We start from the raw sequence: 24,602 nt of genomic DNA, 5'->3' as shown, positions 1-24,602 counted from the left end.
TACTTGTATTTAAATTAAAAATGCTTACATGGACTAAGAAATAAGGTCACATCAGCTTATTACCGCGCCATGTCATTAGGATTACCGAATAACCTACAAAAAATGCGACGGCGGAAAACATATGTTGTTTATAGCTCGAAATAACAAGAATGGTCCATGGTACGGGATACACTTTAATCGTAAAAATAACAAACATTTTTATTCTTGATTTAATATTACATTTACTAATATAAGTATCATATTTCTTTTTGACCCGACCCGTTTCACAGATAAGGACGAATGAGACGTCTAACACAAGTTTTTATCATATTTACGTCATTTACGAAAGGCGTGTCCTTTGTATTAGCCAACAACTCATTGGGTCTCCAATTTGGCGATGGGATAGTGTGACACCTCCAACTTGCTTAGCTCATCACATATCGATACATTACTTCTAAATTTATCATTCAAATTATTAGTTATTTTTACCACATTACATTAGCACGATATATTTAGCTTGATGACCTTTTATGTTTATCACTTATATATATAATATTAAATATTAAATTAATGTAACGTTCAAACTTTCTAAAATAAGTTTGCATACGAAATTGGTTAACTTTTATGCTTATCTCTCTTATTATTTAATATATTCAATTGAGTTAAAGTTTATGCTTTAATTTCTAAAATAAGCTTGCATTCGAAATTGATGAGCTTTAAATTTTATACTTATCTCTAATGTATTTAATATTAAAATTAAGTTAAAATGAATACAGCTTGCTAAAAATGGTGAACAATATTTGAAACTCAATCGTAGGGTAAATATTCATAGATGATCAAATTAAATGGCAATGTGCATTACAAATTTATGTTAAACTTTTAAGTTTCTAATACAAACTTGTTAAAAATGGTCAAAAACATTCAAGATCTGACTTAGTTATCAAATGAAGATTTCTTGATGACCAAATTAAATGATTATGTGAGCTACTAAATAAAGTTAAAGTTGCCAAGTACCTTCTGTTCAGATGGCACCTTGAGGAAATGTCACAGGATCGAATTTCGATGGTGGAGTATTGACATTTTGAGTTGCATTAGATAAAAAAGTATATAGAACAGATACTACATTGTAATAGAGTCAATAGTACTCAAAAAAAAAAAAAAAAATCAAGTTAAAGTTTAGAATTTCTAAAATAAACTTGCTAAAAATGCTCAACAATATTCAATTCTCAATCACGGGATAAATATTTCAAGATGGCCAAATTAAATGGCTATGTGCACTACTAATTAAAATAAAGTTTTGTCTTTCTAATACAAGTTTGCAATAAAGGTCAACAAAATTCAATATTCAATCGTAGTATAAAGATTTATAGATGACCAAATAAAATGATTATACATGTGCATTACTAAATTAAGTCTAATATCAAAATTTTCAAATACAAGCTTGCTATTATCTACAACATTCAATACTAAATCATAGGATAAAGATTTTTGGACGGAGAAATTAAATGACAATGTGCATTACTAAACGACTATGTATGTTACTCAAAATAAGTTAGATGGTTAGATTTTCTAATACAAGCTTGCTAAAAATTGTCAACAACATTTAAGTCTCAATAGTAAGATAAATATTTCTAGATGACGAAGTTAAATGAAAATGTGTGTTACTAAATAACTTAATGTTAAGACTTTTCAATACAAACTTGCGAAAAATGGTCAACAACATTCAAGACTCAATTGTAGAATAAATATTTTAAAACAAGAAAACTAAACGACTTTGTGTGTTACTAAATGACTAAGTGCATTACTAATGGAGTTAAATTTAGACTTTCTAATACAAACTTGCGATAAGTGGTCAACAACATTCAAGACTCATTAGTATGATAAATATTTCTAGTGTTAAGATTTAGTCAATCTAGTCCTCTTATTTTTGCTTAGTTTGTATTTATTTGTATTTTCTTAGTTTTATGGTTCAGGTATAACTGTTCCTTCTTTCTTGGCTCTGTATGTTATTTGAACTCTTTAGTTTACGATGAATAAACTACTGAAGCTCACATTCTCACATCTAGAACACAAAATTAAATAATTATAAGTCTTACTAAATTAAGGTAAAAGTTTTGGCTTTCTATTACAATCTATCTAAAAATTGCTATAAACAACATTCAAGACTCAATCGTACGATAAATAAATCTAATTGTCTTGATTTAATGGCCATGTGTATTACTAATTAAGTTAAAGTTCATACTTTGTAGTACAAGCTTGCATAAAATTGTGAATGACATTAAACACTCAATAGTTGGATAAATACTCTAGATAAGAAAAATAAATGAGCGTGTGTGGTACTAAATTGCTATGTGCCTTAAATGACTATGTGCCTAGGGCCGGCCATGGGCAAGTTTTCCCCGGGTCGGCGCCCAATTTGCTGGCCCCATATTTAAAAAAATAATAATAAAATATGTAGTATATTGCGCAGCAGCTATGGCTTCGATCAACTCAACAACTCAACTACATTTAGTGTGCTTACGCCAATAATCTGACCTTTAATACTGTTGGCAAAGGTAACTTTACCTTTACTGGCATTTACGTTACTTAGGAACTTGGCATTTCCTATCATGTGATGGGAACACCCGCTGTCAAAGTACAATTTCTCTTCTCTTCCTGCACTTTTAGAGTCAAAGAAACAAACGAAATATAGTCAGTCTTTTTAACCCAAATCTTTTTTGTAAAGGATTGAATGTTCTTGTGCCTGAACTTCTCGATTCTTTGATCCTTGTAGAAGTAGTAGCATTCGGGTCTGGTATGACCGCGTAACCTGCAATAATGACATATGGGGTTATAGAGTTTATAATGTAGCTTATTTGATCTTACTATACCATGGGTTCGTTTTGTTGAGCTGGATTCAGGAATGTCCTCTGGATCAGGTCCAGACGCTTTGATGAATACCGTTTTATCCTTTGAGTTGCTTCCAGTGAAACCCAAACCATATTTTGCAGATGTTTTCCTTCTAGAATCAAGGATTTTGTCAAGTGTTGAAGTGGTGTCCATCATTTGGATTTGCCGTTTGTAGGTGCTTAGCTCCTACTTCAGGGTCTGTATTTCTTGTTTTAGTTTCTCTTCTCGGCCGGCCGCCTCTTTAAGCAGTACATTCCTATCAGCTATTTGAGTTTGCTACACTTTGCTAGCATTTGTTACAATCTCTATCTCACTGGCTAGTTTACAATTTGCTTTTCGTAGGGCTTCCCATTTGGGATACAGCTTATTAAACTCAACTTCAAAAGATAAAGCATTTAGTTCTAAGTCTTCCGCAGAGACATATTCACCACCCTCTGAGTCAGCTCCTTCAACAGATTCCGAACAGCCAGCGACACGTGCAGTAAATGCGACAAAGTTACCCGAGATTTCTTCAACATCAGATCCAATTGTTTCAATGTCAGGCTCGTCGTCACTCCAGGTGATGGCTGATATAGACTTTTTGCGTCTAAGATAGGTGGCACACTCTGCTTGTACATGTCCAAAGCCTTCACATTCATAGCACTTAATTCCTTTATTGTTAGGTTTTTCTTTGGATTGTCCTGGACGTGAGACAGACTGTTTGAAGTTTGACGAACCTGTCCAGGGACCAGCTTTGGACGATGTTGCTCCTCTTTGTGGATTTCTTTTGCGTGAATTTTTGGATACCTGTTTCAAAATTTTAAAAAACTGTTTAGTAAAAAAGACAACTGTATCATCACCAATTTCGTCTGAATCAGATACAACATTATTTTCTTCAGCGGCAAAAGCAACATTTTTTTTGTTTTTTCGTGTGATCAGTTAAGATTTCCATTTCATAGGTTCTAAGATTTCCCATTAACTGAGTAACCGTTTTGTTCTCCCAGCCATCATGTTCCTGGATAGCCGTGACTTTCATTCTGAACCTCGGGGGTAAGGATCTCAGGATTTTTTTAACAAGTTTCGCTTGCGAGAACGGTTCACTAAGGACCATCGTACTATTTGCCAGTTCTTGTACGTGTGTGTGAAAGTTTATGATAGTTTCATCCTCATTCATCCGAAGCTCTTCGAAGTCGGACTGGACCAGCTCTTCGAAGTTGACTCAAGAATTTCCCAAGCACCTTTTGCTGAAGCAATACCTGCAACAACTGAAAACTAACTTTCATGCATAAGAGAGTAAATCGTATCTAAGGCCTTATCATTGTTTCAAGCGTTAGTTATCTCGGTTTGAGACCACTCAGTTTCAGGTTTAGCTACTTCCGTTCCGTCAGTGCTAGTACTAGGTTTGGTGGGATGAGTCCAACCTGTCACCACAGACCGTCACACCACTTCACCTTGAGCTTTTAGGTGTGTACGTGTGCGAGCATTCCAATAGGCGTAGTTGTCGCCAGTCAGCTGGGGAAGAATCTTAGCACGATCCATTCTGTAACACTCAACAACCCGTGAGATCAAACAAATGAGCAAAAAACAGACAAACAATAAAAGCCGCTGAAAGCTTGAGTTCAAGAGGCACGGAATCGCCAGATCGACAGACTAATAATTTAAGTCTGAAGGCTCTGATACCAATTGAAATTGCACCATGAATCTTGAATGCAAGATGTAACTTATATTTCTACTTGATTTTATGTTATGCAACAATCGCGTTCATTAATTAGATTTGTTAATCAAATGTAAATAACGAAAATTGAAAACATAAAATAAAACAATAACACAAGAGAATTGTTATGCAGTTCGGAGCGCTTCTCCTACGTCTGCGGGGAAACCCACGTCTGCCCAATCAACTATAGATGTTCACTAAGGAGTATTACAAGAGGTAACTACAAACGGCTCACAGCATTTACCACTACAACCCTTCCTAACACCTATTCAGGACTGAAACGTGCATGCCATAACAATCTTCACAATAAGCTTCAGCAGTACCAGGTACAGTTCATGTAGCTCAAATTTCACACTCTTAATTAAAACATATAATATAAGCAATTTAATTATATAGCTTTGTAGAGAAGGTTTGTATTCAGAATAGCACTTCAAATCGGCAACCTTCTCATTTGAGTGACTTCCCTTTTATAGCAAAGATTAATCCTTAATCCACACCCTTGATCCTCAAAATAAGCTTCCCTCTTTTCTCTATAAACCATAGCCACATACTTTACATTTGAAGCGTTTCACTGTAATGTTGCTGACTTCCCATTTATTTGTCAAAGCATAATATCCACTCAAATTACCTTTGCATGATAACAAGTGGTCCAAAATAGATTTAAACTAATCTTAATTCTTATTTAAATCTAAAAAAACAACACTAAATAAAATAGTCAAACAAAGGTTAACGTGTACTAGAATTGTACACTTACAATATCTCCTATTATTTAATATTAAATTGTGTTGAAGTTTAAACTTTCTAAAACAACTTCGCATTCGAAATTGATGAGCTTTTATGCAATCTCTTATGTATTGCATATATTAAATTAAGTTAAAGTTAATACCGATCGATGTCAATTGGGTCAGTCCAATTTAGTGGTTTAGACTTATCATTTTTGACAAATTATGTTGTGAAAATGTGTCCACCATGCAAGGTGGACACGTTCCCAAAACGGCGTAATTTTCAGGAAAAACGACGTTGTTCTAAGTTTAAAAAAATTATTTTGAAATTTGTTTTTCACTTACCGTTAATGGCGTTTCTCTCTAAGCAATCGCACATTTTAGAAATTATGAATCTATTGTAGTTAAATTATGAATCTACAATATAGAAATTATGAATCTACAGTATTAGGTTTGTGAACATGTGATAGAGCTATGTGTTAATAGTTTTATAAATATATGTTCATAATTATAGAGCAATATGTTCATAATTTTCGATGTTCATATTCCCAATTGTTGAACTCTGTATTCACAAATCACAGAACTATATGTTCATAATTTGATAACTATACAGTTTAGAAATTATGAATCTACAGTACAGAAATTATGAATCTACAGTGCAGATATTATGAATCTGCAGTATTGAAATTATGAATATACTGTATAGAAATTATGAATCTACTATATTTAAATTTTGAATCTACAGTTTAGAAATTATGAATCTACAGTAAAGATTTTATGAACTACAGTATAGAAATTATGAAGGATAACGGTGCCACTAATGGCACAATTACTCAACCACATGAAAACGGTGTCGTTTGGAACCGTGTCCACCTTGCAAAGTGGGCACGATTCCGCAGCATAACGCTCCATCATTTTTTTGGTCGAGTTAAATTTTTTTTTTTTATCATAATCTTAAAACCTTATACTTTTGGTACTTATAAGACGAGTTCAATTAATATTTGTACATTTTAAAATTAACATTCTGTTGAAAGAATATTTAGAATAGACAGAAAGTGGGGAGGATAAGCCAGGATCTTCTCATTCATCATCTAGAATTCTTATACAAAAGTATCCCTATATACAAGGTAATAATGAATACATATAAAAGGGAGTAACCTAATCAGTTACAACTGTTACCATGTATATAATAATGTCCACAATAATCATATTTATAACACTCCCCTTTGGAAATTATTTGACATGATCCTGTAAAAACTTGCTAGGAAAACCGTATGGGAAAAACCTATACAAAAGGAGTATAAAATATAAATTTATTCATACCTCGTTAAAAACTTCACTAGGAAAACAACGTGGGAAAAACCTTGTTGAAGAAAAGAGTACATGATATTTGTAAGAACATATATTATACTAATTGCCTCATTAAAAACCTTAACTTAAGAAAACCCTATGGGAAAAACTTAGTTAAGGGAAAACGAGTACAACCATAAGCATTCAGGGCACAATCGGCATAATCTTCAGGATTTTGGGTTTGTCTACTTAAGCAATTATTTGGTAACTTTTCCCCATTTACATTACTATATCATACTCATGCCTCGTTAAAACCCTCACTAGAAAATCCAGTGGGAAAAAAATCAAGTTGAAGAAAAGAGTACATGATGTATGTGTATTCTTGTTTTAGATTAGCTGTCTCATTAAAAACCTTAGATTTAAAAAAAAAAAAAAAAAACCCGTGAGGAAAAATTTAACTAAGGAAAAGAGTACATCTGTTACTCTTCAAGACACAATCTTCAGGATTGATTCATGCAAAATGATACTCCCCCTCAAGATAACAATCTTTAAGTTCCATACATTAAATTTCAAAAATGTATAGAGGAATTTTGTACATACACATGTACAACTGTCAATGGAATAAATATACTCTATAATAATCTCGTGACTCTTCGAGAGTTCACGTGGTATAATATTGACATCATAATATCTAGTCAAAAAGATTTCATTATATATCATTTTATCGTTTGTGCAACACAATCTTTATTGACTCTTTATGGGACAATGTGGGTAAATATAGTACAACTAGTTTTGGAACTTGGCATTATGGGGATACAAAAATAATAGCCAGTACCCAAGTAGCCCATTGTATATTGGCTAGTCTAAGTATCCAATCAAAAATCATATATTGGCTAACTGGTGTAAAAAAATTTCTTCAAGGAAAAACTCGATCTTCAAGTAGAGATAATACTTATCTTTCCCAAGCATTAAAAAAATATTCATCTTTAGACATGAACTGATATCATCAAGCTATTTAGATATTTCATTGATGTTTACACTATCAATATTCACTGAGATAATAAATAATAAATACGTTCATTACCTACCCTTTATCGAACACGTAATGGTACATATTATTCCTTCTTAATGAGGATAATAACTCCATTCGCAACTCTTCAAAGAGTAAACAATGACACATAAATACATATTCCTTCTTCGAGAGGAAAAATACTCAACCAATTCTTAATTATTTCATGTCATATAAAGACCTTAATATTTTAATGTTGCGATTTTCACTTTTTCACATTTTGAGAACTTAAAATCCTTCGGGTACTTTTGAAATTAATATTAGTTGCATATCAAAGTTTATTATTCTGCCAATAATATTATGTAGCGAAACTTAATGTCATTTACCGTGGGAGAGTATATTTGATTAGAATCAATCAAGGGTATTTGCCTGAATCCTTAGGCTACAAACTCGCTTCATATCATATCACCTTGTTATTCTTATGCCTCTTTCGTGCACACACCAATTTGTAACCTTCGGGGTTAACACTAGGTGCTGTATTGTTATAAAGAGAATTATTCATTTTAGCGAGTCGAGTTATGCCTTGCTTGCTCTTTTATACATTATGGCATTTCCTGTGCCTAACTCTGGATCCAGATTAATAACGGAGCAATTTGTAAAGGCAATTGTGTTGTCGACAACTATAATACTTTCATAAATCTCTCCCATATTTATAATTGTTCATGGCAATATTTAAGTGAACCAGATTCTAGACATTTCCTAGAACTATTCAGATCACACATGGTTGTCCCGCATCCCTAATATTATGTTTGTTTGGTGCACCTATGAATTGACTAGGGTTTCTCGTCATCTGGACGAGCATCTCCAGGACTAAATTATTCAAGCTTTTCCAAGAGTGACAATGTTTATTTACTAGATCTAGTATTATGATTCTTATCTCTTTTCACCGATAGATCTCCTACACTTCTAGTGTCAAGGAGTATCGGTAGATATATTTGGTCCAAGTTGGAAAATGTATATGGACCTAGTCACTCTTTTATGATCACTACGATCAATAGATATGTTTGGCAGATTTTTGCTAAAGTCGCAAATATTTAGATTATCTTTTGAACTTCTAGTTCAGTCTAACTAGTACGTGGATTTCTTAACTAATGAAGATCTTTCCATTGCATAGAACTTCTTGACATTTCATTAAATTTGGGTTCATCTCCCGTTAATGCCGTGAAATGATCTTCATGATGCATGTATGTAGTCAACGTATCTATTGATCCCCTATAATGGGCTCTAGGTATTTAAACAATAGACGGAGGTTTATAGCCCATAGAGATAGGCGTGAGGTGGTGATACAATAAAATGGACTACATACTAAGACTAGAAACGCAGATCGGGAAATGTGTAATTCTGCCACGTACAATGTGTATGGGGAAATAATTACGATATGCAGTGAGTCAGATTTGAATAAATACAAATATCTCCAAAAATAAATAATTTGGTAATTTCTCATACACACATGCTTTATAATTTACTCATATATGGGTAAGAAATTCCAATATCTGACTCATTATGTTTGCCCTAAGTGACCCAATTGTTCATGCCATAATTTAAAGGAATTTGGGTCTTTACAATTTGAAAAAAAAAAATATCGCAACATATGGAGTACTCATAAGTATATGCACATATATGTCCAAATAGAGAAAGCATACATATTAACTAAATGAGATTATACGAGTACGCAACCATCTTAAATAGGTTAAACGTCAAATAGATGTATAGATGGTGAGACCATTCAGGATCTCAAAAATTCATAAACATATGAAAATTCATCATCAAATATATACAACTAATTTGCTGGTTATCCCGAAATTCTCCCCCACAAAGAGAACTCATTTGCCACTTGAGCTACCCTATTGTCTTATATCATGTATTACGTTGTGACATGATCATAAAATATTTTGGATTGAATAACATATTTTCTAGTCAAGTTGATTATATTAAGCAAGATAGTCTTGGCGGGGCTTGAACCCGCGACTTTCAACTCATAAGACCAACACTCTAACCAACTGAGCTATAAGACCATTTACTTTTATTTTGAAGAGTCAAAAACAACACTTTTCCAAGTAAGCTCTCATTTTTAATAGTTTCATAAAGCATCAAAACAACACAAAATAGTAAGATATACAAGCTGAAAAACCGGCAAAAATTTTCAGAATTTTTTTGGACCTAGATTGCATAATTTTCTAGGGGAAAAAAGATAACACATTTTGACACAAAAAAATTGGACATAGATTGTGCACAAAAAATTTCAAGCCAATCCAAAGTCTAGAAGTATTTTTCTTGAAATTTTTCCCAACACTGCGCCAGACAGAAAAATAACTGGCGGCACACTACCAAAACTTTACAAAATTTTTCTGGAACAACCAAAGCATGTTTTTAATAAAATCTTTTTAAAGACATCAAATTCCACAAGTCTAGGTTCTCCAGAAAATATTTCAGGCCAAAAGGAGTTCAAAAAGTATTTTTCACAAATTTAATTTTCAAGCTGCACCGATCAGAATTTTCAGGCATGCATCAAATTTTATGCAAATAAATATAACACTCAAGAGGTGTATTATAACCAAGTACTTATAAAAATTTTGTAGGCAAACAACATAAAGCATTAGGCATGTATGGAAGCCATTGAAACTTGTCAACTTGAGTAGTACTACATATATTATGCATATTCCAAAAAAAAAAAATCACATTCATTAAATAGTAATAATATCTCATGAATGTATTAAAGATTAAATGTGAGTACTTAGCTCTTTACTGAAGGCCAGTTTGATGAGTCCGTAAGCCACATGGAGAGCTCATTAAATCCACATGGAGAGCTCATGAAAAAATCGACCGTTTGGCGAATGTATTATTATCGGTGGATTACTAGCCCGACGGCAACTACGCCAGCAAAAGCTACTTGAAGAAATCAATCTTTTCAAACCACTTCATCACCAAACAACACCGCAAACAAGTCCCAGATTTCCTTTCTCTTTTACTCCATAGACCCCACCAAAAACCTTAACCAAACTGTGGCTTAGAGCGAAATCTCCGACGCCGTATCCCATGTGGCCTAGAATTAAATGACCTCACGTATGCTTTTGAATTTGAAGAAAGTAGGACCTCTACTCTTGTGACCGATAAGTGCATAGACAAAGCCAACAAATTTGAGTAAAGTGGCAGACACTTCACGTTAACTATGCAAAAGAGAAGGGTGACATTATTCTCCAAATATAATCTACTAACAGCAAATTAGCAATCAACAAAGCTTTCAATGAAAATGTGCATTACTAAACGACTATGTGTGTTACTCAAAATAAGTTAGCTGGTTAGATTGTTTAATGCAAGCTTGCTAAAAATTGTCAACAACATTCAAGTCTCAATAGTAAGATAAATATTTCTAGATGACGAAATTAAATGAAAATGTGTGTTAAAAAAAAAAAAAAAAAAAAAAAAAAAAAAAAAAACCTTAATGTTAAGACTTCTCAATACAAACTTGCGAAAAATGGTCAACAACATTCAAGGCTCAATCGTAGAATAAATATTTTGAAACAAGAAAACTAAATGACTTTGTGCATTACTAAATGACTAAGTGCACTACTAATGGAGTTAAATTTAGACTTTCTAATACAAGCTTGCGATAAGTGGTTAACACACATAGTCGTTTAGTATTTATCCAACTATTGAGTGTTGAATGTCATTGACAATTTTATGCAAGCTTGTACTACAAAGTATGAACTTTAACTTAATTAGTAATACGCATGGACATTAAATTTGGACAATTAGATTTATTTATCCTAGGGTTGAGTCGTGAATGTTGTTTATAGCAATTTTTAGATAGACGGTAATAAAAAGTCAAAACTTTTACCTTAATTTAGTAACACTTATAATCATTTAATTTTGTGTTATAGATGTGAAAATTTGAGCTTCAGTAGTTTATTCATCGTAAACTAATGAGTTCAAATAACATATAGAGCCAAGAGAAAGAAGGAATAGTTACACCTGTACCATAAGACTAGAAAAATACAAATAATATGTCAGCCCGGGATGTGGGGGCCCTTAGGGTTGGGGATTCAGCCTTTTGATAGAAGAAAAATACAAATAAATACAAACTAAGCAAAAATAAGGACTTGATCGACTAAATCTTAACACTAGAAATATAGAGAAGAAAAAGAAATGAGCGGTGTGTGGTACTAAATGGCTATGTGCCTTAAATGACTATGTGCCTTACTAATTAAGTTAATTTATTAAAAATTAATATGTCATTAAGTAATCAATTACTCTTGATGGATATATTGGAAATGGCCCAATAATAATAGAGACCCAGGTTCGGGAATGTATAACCCGAGCAGCCCAAGAAGAGTCTCAAGCCCGGAGCTTACCTCCGGGCCTAAAATGATGGGCCTTGACTTAGTCTCACGGCCCACCACATGGGCTTGGATTTAGTCCCGTGGCCCTCCACGAATTTAGCAGTAATTGGTGGGAATTTCCTTTGCATAAATAGCCTAGTAATTGTCTTGTCAAGGACATGTTCTACCTTGTGTCCTAAACACTTATGTTGCATTGTTTTTACATGTTCATATCGCTGTAATAGCACTTTCATACACAATTAATACAATATCAGTCCCGTGACTATATTCGTACCCTTATTATCGTTCAATTATATACTTGTTACATTTATTCGGGTTAATTAATCCAGACCTCCCGGTTTAATTAATTCCATCATTGGTGCTCTTGTTGAGAGCTGTTGTACAAGCTCGAGCGTGCTTTCTACTTTTGGTCTAACAAGACTATCGCGATCAACTATTGTGGCGAGATCAAGATCCAACTCTTGCAACACGAATGGTTCCCGTGACACGCGAGTCGTCCCAACCAAAAACGGCCTCAACGGGACCCCAAACCACATCACAAATCCCAAAAGCGCAAATGATCCCGATCCAGGTCTACAACATGAGAGTGATGGTAAAATCGCATAACAGCTTTCGCAGGTCATCTACTTCCCCACCGGTCTCGATCCCATCCCATGGGTGTATTGATGAAGTGAGAAGAAGCTGAGAAGAAGAGAAGAAGCCTCCAAATATCTCAACACTAGTCAACAAGTCAATAAGGACTTTTTAGTCTTTTCCTTAGAAAAGTTAGTTATAACCGTTTTCTTTGTTTTGTGTATAAAAGCTGTTACTCTGTTGCTTTCCGGAAAAATGCTAGAAGACTCCATTGTATCATCTTCTTCTTTTCAGTGTAACCCTAGCAATCAAACAACAAAGCTTACCAGTTTTCCCTTCATGAATTGAAGCACTCCATCATGGTATCAGAGCTACATCGCAGCTATGCCGCAGCGGTAATGGCGGAAGACGGTGTAGGAAACTTCGCCGGACGACAAGAAGCAGGCTCATCCAATCAGAACTCAGCGAGCTTGAATCCTACTCAGCGTCCGGATGAAGCAGAAGATCCTATGTACTTGCACATAACCGAGAATCCTAATCTGGTTCTCGTATCTCCACCGCTATCCGAGATCAACTATGCATCCTGGAGCCGATCGATGAAAATAGCGCTTGAAGTCAAGAATAAATATGGTTTTGTGGATGGGAGCATCATGAAACCAGCAAAAACTGATCCTCGATATTCAATTTGGAGAAGATGCAACAATATTGTTTGTTCGTGGATATACAAGTCCCTTAGCCCTGCGATTGCAGAAGGTGTTCTCTACCTTGAAGTGGCCGCAGATATTTGGAATGTCCTCAAGAAAAGATACTCCCAAGTTGATCCTCACAGAATCGCAGAGGTGCAGAACGAAATCTACAGATGCTCACAAGGTAATCTGTCCATTAACGAATACTTTACTAAGAGCAATGCTCTATGGGTTCAATTGAATGACATGCGCCCTATACCTGCATGTGAATGCACTCCTAAGTGTTCCTGTACTCTTGTGAGCAAGATTCGAAAAGAAAAAGAGGAGGATCAGATTATCAGGTTCTTGGAGGGCCTGAATGAAGAATATGAGAACATAAAATCCGGAATTCTTGTGATGGATCCTTTGCCAGTCATTGATAAAGTGTTGAATATGACCCTAAAAATGGAAAGGAAACTCAAGAATTCTGTCAACATTAAGTACAATGAGTTAGCTCAATCTAATGCTGTACAGAATGACCAACAGAATTGCACAGAAGAACAGCTCATGGTAGCAGTTTCCACTTCAAGTAACAAAAAGAAATTCAACAATGGATCAGGCAGAAATGTGCCTAAATGCACCTTTTGTGGCATGCTAGGCCACACAATTGAGAAATGTTATAAGAAGCATGGGTACCCAGCTGGTTGGATTGCAGGCTACAAGTCCAAGAATAGGCAAAGTCAGGACAATCATCAGAACTTTAGTCCCTCTGCAAATCAAATTGGTGATGTAGGGCTCTTTGCTGAGCAATTTCAGAAACTTCTGAGCCTTCTGCAAACTCAGAATCAAATTGGCCATGCATCAACTAGTGCCACAGTAGCAGTAAATGATTCTGGACTCAGATCAGACTTCAGGACCTCACAAGAGAACAATGAAGGCAGGTCAACTTCTAACTCTTATGTTAATACTGTCCTAAACTCTCCTAATGTGTGGATCCTAGACTCAGGTGCAACAGACCATATTGTGTGTTCCTTGGATTATTTTGATAGCTTTCATACTGTCTATGGAGTTTTGGTTAAACTGCCAAATGGTGAATCAGTGAGTGTCACACACATAGGTGATATCAATTTACAGATGGATTTAATCTTGAAGAATGTGTTGTTTATCCCATCTTTCACATTTAATATCATTTCTGCAAGTAAATTGACAAGGCATTCTAGCTATGAGATTGTTGTGAGGGCTGACTCTTGTACCCTTCAGGGGCAACTTGGGATAATGGATGGTTTTGCTAGTGAAAAGAATGGCCTGTATCTGATCAACAACCCCCCCATCAAGAAAAGAAGATTTCCTTCCAGTGATGCTGTTGTGAACTCTTCTTGTAATAGCTTCTCCTTAGATGTATGGCATAATAGGCTTGGCCATTATCCTGTAAGCAAAATGCAATTGTTGAAAGGAATAAAGTTTGCTTTTCCTAATAAACAACATGGTTTTATATGTGACACATGCCACTTTGCCAAACATAAAAGGGCCAGTTTTCCCAATAGCATAACCAGGGCTGAAAAGGTTTTTGATTTGATTCATATGGATGTATGGGGGCCTTTTAGTGTACCCTCACTGCAAGGAGATCACTATTTTCTAACCATTGTAGATGATCATAGTAGATTTACATGGTTACACTTGATGAAGCATAAGTTAGAGGTAAGATCTGTATTCCAGCATTTCTATAATCATGTCTGGACTCAGTTTGCAGCTAAGATCAAAGTGGTTAGAACTGACAATGGTGGTGAGTTCATGCTAAGTTCTTTGTTTAAAGAAAAAGGCATCATCCATCAGAGGTCATGTGCCTACACACCCCAACAAAATGGGGTGGCTGAGAGAAAACATCAACACATCCTGAACATTGCTAGGGCATTGAAGTTTCAATCTGGATTGTCAGATAGTTTCTGGGGGCATTGTGTGCTGCATGCTTCATACTTGATCAATAGACTACCTACTGAGGTTCTGCATGGAAACAGTCCATTTCAAGTCTTGTTTGGAAGAGATGTGAACTATGACCAACTCAAAACCTTTGGCTGTCTATGTTTTGCTGCCACAGTTCCACAGGGCAGACACAAAATGCAATCCAGAGCCAGGAAAAGTATATTCTTGGGATATCCAGCTGATGTTAAGGGCTACATATTGTATGATCTAAGTGATAAAATGACCTTTGTGTCTAGAGATGTTATTTTTTATGAACAGGTATTCCCTTACAAAGATGGAGCCCTGGGAATCAAGCACAATCAGAAGTTACCAGGACACTTCAATCCTTCTTTGCCCCTCATTCCCATTACCACTGAGGCAACCATGCTGGAACACCAAGAACATATCAGTGTTGAGGGTCAAGACCATACTGATGAAACTTTCAATACTCAAGCCAACTTACCACTAAGTCCTAATGGACAGTCAACCATTAGAGATTCTCCCTTGGGCTCCACTACTCAATCATCTCCTGAAAGGGACTCTCTTTTTGCTGAACAGCCACACTTTGAGATTATCTTACCTATAAACCATTCTGACCACTCACAGCCCAGGAGATCAACAAGGGCAAGAACCATTCCTCTCAAACTCCAGGACTATCTCTGCCACTCAGAAATGGTCCAACAGAACCATTCAAGGACATCTCCACACTCTCTTGGGAAGGTTATCTCCTATGATCATCTATCTCCTACTCACAAGCTCTGTGCATCTTCCATAGCTTCTGCTAATGAGCCTCAAACTTTCAAAGAAGCTGTCAAGAGTGAAGAATGGAGACTTGCAATGAAAGCTGAAATAGAAGCCTTGGTCCACAATAATACATGGATCCTAACAGAACTACCAGCAGGAAAGACTGCCATTGGCTACAAGTGGGTGTACAAAGTCAAACATAGAGCTGATGGCTCCATAGAAAGGTACAAAGCTAGGTTGGTTGCAAAAGGATACACCCAACAGCTAGGGGTGGACTATATTGAAACATTTTCACCAGTGGCCAGAATGACCACAATTAGAACCTTTGTAGCAGTGGCTGTTGCAAAAGGATGGACAATCCAACAACTTGATATCAACAATGCTTTCCTCCATGGTGACTTAGATGAGGAGGTCTACATGTTGCTTCCACCTGGTTTTCAAAACACTAAACCTAATCAGGTCTGCAAACTAATGAGATCTCTATATGGACTGAAACAAGCCTCTAGGCAATGGAATGCTAAATTGACCAAAGCCTTGCAGGATAATAACTTCACTCAGTCCTCAGCAGACCCCTCCCTGTTTACAAAAGCTACAAGGGATTCTTTTACTGCCCTTTTGGTATATGTTGATGACATTCTCATTGCAGGATCAGATCCAAACAAAATCAACGAATTAAAGCAGCTGCTGGACAAGTCCTTCAAGATCAAGGATCTTGGTGACTTGAATTATTTCTTGGGCATTGAGGTTTCTAGAAGTTCCAAGGGCATCAACTTCTACCAAAGGAAGTACACACTGGAAATTCTCCAAGAAAATGGATTCCTGGAAGCAAAGCTTGCAAAGACACCAGCAGTGCCTGGCCAGAAACTAAGCTCTCTTGAAGGAAACCTTCTTGATCATCCTGAATTATACAGAAGGTTGGTTGGAAAACTCTTATATCTCACCAACACCAGACCAGACATAACATATGCTGTCCAGCAACTAAGTCAATTTGTAGATAAGCCTAGGGACAGTCACTTGTGTGCAGCTCACAGGGTTCTAAGGTATCTCAAGGCCTCACCAGGGAAGGGCCTATTCTATCCTTCAAACAATCCCATCAAGTTGCAAGGCTTCTCTGACTCTGATTGGGCTACTTGCTGTGAATCTAGGAAATCCATAACTGGATATTGTGTTTACATTGGGAATTCTTTGATCTCATGGAAGACTAAGAAGCAACCAACTGTGTCAAGGTCCTCTTCAGAAGCAGAGTATAGGGCATTGGCCTCAATAACATGTGAAATCCAATGGCTATTATACTTATTGGCAGATTTAAGGGCAGAAGTTCACAAGCCTGTGGCAGTGTTATGTGACAACAACTCTGCAGTAGCAATAGGGGAGAACCATGTATTTCATGAACGAACCAAACACATTGAGATTGACTGCCATGTGGTTAGACAAAAGGTCCAAGAAGGTGTTATCAAACTTCTGGGAATTACATCTCAAAATCAAACAGCAGATGGTTTCACTAAAGCTTTGCCAAATTCCTTGTTTGATGTGTTTCATACTAAGCTGGGCTTGCAAGACCTCCATGCTCCAGCTTACGGGGGGGTGATGAAGTGAGAAGAAGCTGAGAAGAAGAGAAGAAGCCTCCAAATATCTCAACACTAGTCAACAAGTCAATAAGGACTTTTTAGTCTTTTCCTTAGAAAAGTTAGTTATAACCGTTTTCTTTGTTTTGTGTATAAAAGCTGTTACTCTGTTGCTTTCCGGAAAAATGCTATAAGACTCCATTGTATCATCTTCTTCTTTTCAGTGTAACCCTAGCAATCAAACAACAAAGCTTACCAGTTTTCCCTTCATGAATTGAAGCACTCCATCATGGTATCAGAGCTACATCGCAGCTATGCCGCAGCGGTAATGGCGGAAGACGGTGTAGGAAACTTTGCCGGACGACAGGAAGCATTTCTTTCTTTCCGTGAGTGATTTTGTCCCAGAATTCTTTTTGTTGGCCTGCGCGATGAAGGAAGATATTCAGTGATTCTGTATTTATGAGCTGTCTGCATGCCTCCCGCCATCTTCTCAAATCCATGAAGCTTGCAACATGATCATATAAATGAAAATTGCCGGATTGAAATTTCAATCTGATTGGAGCAGTGGTGCGTTTAAACAGAAGCAAAATCCCAGTGGCGCCCACGATCTCCCAGTGCATGAAAACGAACAGGCAGATGATGATTATCAGGAAAATCCCGATCCCTTTTGAAAAAGGTGTTCGCCACCTGGTCCCTCAAGCGGCTGAGCTGCAAGGTGGCGGAGGACGGCTCAATCATTTGACGGCTAGGCTCAACATATGATAAAATTATGACAAATGAAGCGGTTCATCGTCGTGCGCGCTGCAGCTTTTTCTTCTCATGTAAAGGGGGGTCACCACATCTAGCGTTAAACATGAGCTCAATAATCCATAGCGGGATCTGATTGTCAAGCAATAAGTAGCCTGGTAAGCAAGATGTGATTCTACAAGAAGCAGGCACCCAGCAACATCATTCCAGCAAATAGGGTATCGTCAAATCCACCATCGATCATGGAATGGAGTCTCAGGCTGCGTCTTGGATGCGGGGCGGCGGCGGACGCGGATTCGGGTACGGTACATTGGAGGGTTGCTAAACGTCGTGGCTGATGACCTTTGTGTTTATCTTGGTTTCGTATTCGGCCAGTAACGATCTGGCAGAGGTCGCCACCGTTTACTCTAGCGGCTATCAGCTAGTTTCTTACGGTTCTGGTTTAATCCCGCTGGAGATTTTTTCTACGGAGGATGAGGCAGGGAGAATTATATTGTGGAATTGGTTGAACCAAAACTGCCGCCCCTTTGCTCGAGCAGTGTAGTTACGAAAACTCTGGGCGGTTGGAAGGAGACGCGAAGTGTGCGCTTTGATCTTTCCATCGTGTCTACAGTATGTTACTTCCAATTCAAACATAGCGTCCACGACTTTGGCAGAAGAAGCATTATTATATATAATCATATCACCACCGCCACCGCCGGGAGAGGAGCCAACCAGACCGCTCTTCGAAAGCAGCACCGCGAAGATGGCTTGACGCTGCAATGGCGCGGCGAGGGAGGCAATTAGATTGAGTCGAGGTTCTCCAGGGAAGCTCCTGCGTAATCACAGCCGCATGTTGGAATAAATCAGATGGCAACAATCTCTACCATTGTGACAAGCACACCTGTGGAGATCGCGGTTCTTGACAATGTTATTGGGCATGTTGATTGGGAGAATGGCAGCAATTTGGAATTTGACATATTTCTTGGGCAAAGGTGATGATGTGTGAGCCACATCCTACTGGGAAGTTGGAACAATGGAACTAGTGACCCCAATATTGTGCTCTTGGTGAAGCTCAAACCACTCAGAGCATCCTCCAAGCATTTTTAATGGATCACCGTGATAACTCCCTGGCAGTCTTTAACCTGACTATGAACCCTTTTTTTTCGGATAGCATATCACGTCCAAAGGGATATAGCAGCAGCAGCAAAACACTTCCACCAGAAAGCATATTGGAGATGGGTATTGGGTTGGAGCATCGCCACCCCTTTGTGATTTGGAGAAACACCAATTGAGATAAGTCAGAATGTGCATGTGGTGCGTGGTGCATCCACTCGCAGGGCGCAAATCAATGACTGCAACCACCAAAGATTCATGACTTTTTTGGCAATTACGCAACTTATCTGAGTTAATACCATTTGAGGTCCTCCGAGTATAGTGGTTTTGCCACGTTTAATCCTAAACTTTCAAATTGACCATATGTGGTCCTTCGACTTTCAAATTTAACCATTCATGGTCCAAGTTAACCACATATGGTCCTTCAAGTTTTGAAATTTAACCAGTTGTGGTCCTCTTGAAAGGACCATGGTTGGTTAAAATTTAATAGTTGAAGGACCATGTGTGGTTAAATTGGACCACGAATGGTTAAATTTGAAAGTCGAAGGACCACAGATGGTCACTTTGAACGTTTAGGACTAAACATGGCGAAACCACTATACTCGAAGGACCTCAAGTGGTATTAACTCCAACTTATCTCATAGCAGGGCTCCACAGTTTTCTACATCACTGAAGAGTGTTGGGCTCAGAGCTGCCGTGTGTGGGGAATAAACGCGTTTGTATTCGTCAAACCTACAAACTCTGCTAATGATACCCTCAAGGGAACCATGAAGGTGGCATAAACCTCTACTGTCATGGCGACATGATGTGGACTAAACTAGCTAAAACTGCTTTTGAGATCATGAAGCAAGAATCCAAAGGAATCTGCTTAATTATGCAGTAAGGAGAAAAACAATGTGGTTTGTTAAAAATAAAATAAAATAAAATAAAATAAAATAAAATAAAATAAAAAAAAAAAAAAATAATAATAATAATAATAATAATAATTATTATTATTATTATTATTATTATTATTATTATTATTATTATTATTATTCAATTATCCCTAAATGAGGTCCGACCTTGTTTAGCACTAATTAGAATAAATAATCATATCCGTGGTTGCGGCCGTGCGCATTGGCCTTGACTTTGGCATTCATTAGCAGTGATATGGGGCCCACCCATGCTCACCACCTAATGGAAAAGCCTATTATAGGCCTAGTCCATATACGTTGGTCCGCCCAACGATCCGTTATTATATCGATGTATTTGGTCGATTGCAAAATTAGTCCGAGTATGTCAAGTTTTACCTTTCTGAGGGGGGAAGGGGGTACTTACCCGACCCCTCATCTTACCCTAAGGGGGTACGAGGCCCGACCTCGCGTACCAACCCCGACGGAAGAGCTTAACGGCCCAAGTTCGGTGACTTGGGGCCGACGGGCTTACCCTAAGGGGGCACGAGGCCTGACCTCGCGTATCAACCCCGACGGAAGAGCTTAACGACACAAGTCCGGTGACTTGGGGTCGAAGGGCTACCCTAAGGGGGCACGAGGTCCGACCTCGCGTACCAACCCCGACGGAAGAGCTTAGCGGCACAAGTCCGATGACTTGGAGCCGAAGGGCTACCCTAAGGGGGCACGAGGTCAGACCTCGCGTACCAACCCCAACGGAAGAGCTTAACGGCCTAAGTCCGGTGACTTAGGGTCGAAGGGCTGCCCTAAGGGGAGCACGAGGTCCGACCTCATTCGCCACCCGACGGAAGAGTTTTTGACTGAGAGTACCCTTGGCCAAATAACTACATACTACCAAAAAAAAAACAAAAAAAAAAACAAAAAAAAAAACAAAAAAAAAAAAACAAAAAACAAAGCAAAATCACGCGAGCAAGAATCTAATAAACGACCCCGCGTTGTCCAGACAGCCCCCTCTCGAACGGAGAGGGCTCGGATCACGGGTTAAAGTGCAAGGCTAAAAGTTTTGGCCAGAACAAGCAAAATATTTCCATTCAAGTTGACCGGTGAAGCATTCATCCAAGCATGGAGCCTTGAAGTGGCTTCGATTGGGCCAAATGTTTACTCTCTCTCGTTGTCGACTTCTCGCAACTTAGAGAGTGGGGGACTGATGATGGATATATTGGAAATTGCCCAATAATAATAGAGACCCGGGTCCGGGAATGTATAACCCGAGCAGCCCAAGAAGAGTCTCAAGCCCGGAGCTTATCTCCGGGCCTAAAATGATGGGCCTTGACTTAGTCTCACGGCCCACCACATGGGCTTGGATTTAGTCCCGTGGCCCTCCACGAATTTAGCAGTAATTGGTGAGAATTTACTTTGCATAAATAGCCTAGTAATTGTCTTGTTAAGGACATGTTCTACCTTGTGTCCTAAACACTTATGTTGCATTGTTATTACACGTTCATATCGTTCTAATAGCACTTTCATACACAATTAATACAATATCAGTCCCGTGACTATATTCGTACCCTTATTATCGTTCAATTATATACTTGTTACATTTATTCGGGTTAATTAATCAAGACCCCCCGGTTTAATTAATTCCATCAATACTTTTTAATAAATAAAATATTTTGTCTCAGTAGAGACGATATTGATTCTTTGTGCTTCAATAGGTTGAGAAAGTAGTTATAAACAGATACTGCATTCTAACATAGTCAGTAGCTAGTACTAAAAAATATAAGATGTTTTGCATTTATATTTGTAAGTATATAAAAAATAGTTCAAATTATATTATTGTATTTAATGTTTATTTATTTATTTAAAATGGGGCTATAAAAATGGAAAAAGAATGTAAGGGAATAGTTGGGCAAGGCAAATAAGTATATTATGCATGTGTTAAAATAATGTACGCTACGTGTTAGAATAATGTGCATTATATGTTAAATAATATATATTATGTGTTAAAGTAATATACATTGCTTGTTTAGAATAATGAAACATCTGGGGTAACATAATGTACATTATGTTTTAAAATAATGTACATTATGCTTTAGATAATGAATATTATGTTTTAAAATAATGTACATTATGAAAGGTGGGCACGATTCCACAACATAACGCTCCATATTTTTTTTGGTCGAGTTAAATTTTTTTTTTTATCCTAATCTTAAAACCTTGTACTTTTGGGACTTATAAGATGAGTTCAATTAATATTTGTGACATTTTAAAATTAACATTTTAAATTTTTAATTTTACTAAACTAGCATATTTTAAATTAATAAATAGGGATAAAGGTTAAATAGGCCCTTCAACTATAAGCTATAGTTCAATTAACCCTATAAACTAACGAAAGTTCCAATTAGACCCTTCATCTCTTCACTTGTATGCAATTATGTACATAACTTCTTAAATTTGTGTAATTAGCTCAATTTACAGGAAAATACAAGATAATAGCAAGTAAAATTAATTTTTTATTTTTAAAAAAAATTACAAAAAAAAAAAAAAAAAATCCGACAGCCTTATTCTCCGGTCCTGGCTGCTGGAGGATGATTAATTGATTATCAAATATGATCAAGTTATCTGGATTAACTAGACTGAGTTACCAGTCAAAAGACATTTGATAAAGTAATTGAGGATCTCCAATCTTCTTCAGCAGCTCAGTCCTTCCCCATCTTCTCAGGGATCCTCCATTCTCATAAACTCATTAGTCTATCCTTATCCCTGCAAATATTTCTCACTTTTTAAAATGGGTCCCACTCTCACATCATCAAATTTACAAACTCTCCACTATTTATTCTACATCCCTGCAAATGCCTCTCACTTTCAAAAAATATAAATATAATAATAAAATAACAAAAATATAAATAAAAAAAATATACAAAAGCATGGTAGCTGCAGCTTAGCAAGCACTTGCTAATTTGCAATATTTGCAATACACATCAACATAAAACCAAAAAAAAAAAAAATTTATTTTCTCTCTCTTCTACATCATTTAGCGAGTAAAATTTTTGAAATGAGGTTAGCCTTAAAATGGGTTATTCGAGAGCAGAGGTTTCTACCGCCGTGTTTGCTGCTTCCAGTTTGAGTCCCTATCTCAAACCGAAAAGCTTGAAACTATCCGGGTTGAGTATGGATATGGAAAATTATATCGTGCACCGCGGTGCATAATCGCGCATCAAAACGACGTCGTTTTATTTAATGAAAAGATACATAATTTGTTTCGTGCCGTTCCGCAAAAAATAACTCTATTTTTCAGTTTCATTTTGTATACACTGCAGTTTCAGTTCAACACAACTACAGCTTCATTTCGATATAACTACAGTTTCATTCAATATTTATACACTCAAATATGTGAAAATGTTATTTAATTTTATTTTATATACACTATAGTTTCATTAAAACACAACTGCACGATCATTTTGATATAATTACAGCTTCATTGTACAATATACACTCAAATATGTGAAATGTTATTCAGTTTCATTTTATATATACTGCAGTTTCATTTCACCACAACTACAGTATCATTTGATATAACTGCAGTTTTATTTGACAGTATAAAAATAATACGTGATGCAGTGTCAGTTTAGATATATACAATGTAGTGTCACCCCGTTAAACTAACAGCGCGCCGTTTCTTTACTTAATTGATTATGCACCGCGGTCCACGATATAACGATTGGTATGGATATTTCAATCCACGTTTTTACAACATTTTGGATGTAAAAAGCGCAACAATATAATCAGCAATGGTGCCCTCCATATCACCATAAAAATTATAAAAAAAAATTATCCGTGACTTAGATGTAACATGTTAATTAACTTAATTGCATAAAAGTAAAAAGGTGAAGGTCTAATTGCAGTTTTTGATAGTTTAAGGGACTAATTGCACTTTGGTCTATAATTGAATGATCTATTTGACCCTTATCAGTTATCCCTAATGTAAATATAAATGAAAAAATTGCATCTTTGGTCCATCATTTATACCCTCAGTTATGTTTCTTACTTTATGTTTCTTACATTTATGAATAGATATCTCAATTATTATAGCGAAATTTCTCTCTTTCAATGTTCTTGCCTCTCTATTATTGTATTTATCTGTGAAGTTTATTATATTTAAATTGCATCACGTAACAAAAATAAAATTGCATTACCTAACAAAAACAATGAATACTATTAGGCAGGACCCTTATTTTTAATGTAACGACTTACTTAATTATTGACTTTAAAGTGTTTAAACAGTTGAGTATAGCTAGCGGGTGGTTATTGTGTTGATTTGTCTTTTGTGATAAACACTCAGAAATGAAGGAAGAAAGTTGGAATTGACAGCTAAAAAAGTA

General features: G+C 36.5%; 1 non-coding gene across 1 annotated transcript; it reads right to left on the bottom strand.

The window, feature by feature from the left end:
* Window positions 1-9,583: 9,583 nt before the first annotated feature.
* Window positions 9,584-9,657, bottom strand: TRNAI-UAU. The gene has a single exon. It is a non-coding gene; the product is annotated as a tRNA-Ile (tRNA).
* Window positions 9,658-24,602: the final 14,945 nt, after the last annotated feature.

This window comes from Ipomoea nil, unplaced genomic scaffold, assembly GCF_001879475.1.
Source record: "Ipomoea nil cultivar Tokyo-kokei standard unplaced genomic scaffold, Asagao_1.1 scaffold2422, whole genome shotgun sequence".
Lineage (NCBI taxonomy): Eukaryota > Viridiplantae > Streptophyta > Magnoliopsida > Solanales > Convolvulaceae > Ipomoea > Ipomoea nil.
This window is presented reverse-complemented; position numbering and strand designations above follow the sequence as displayed.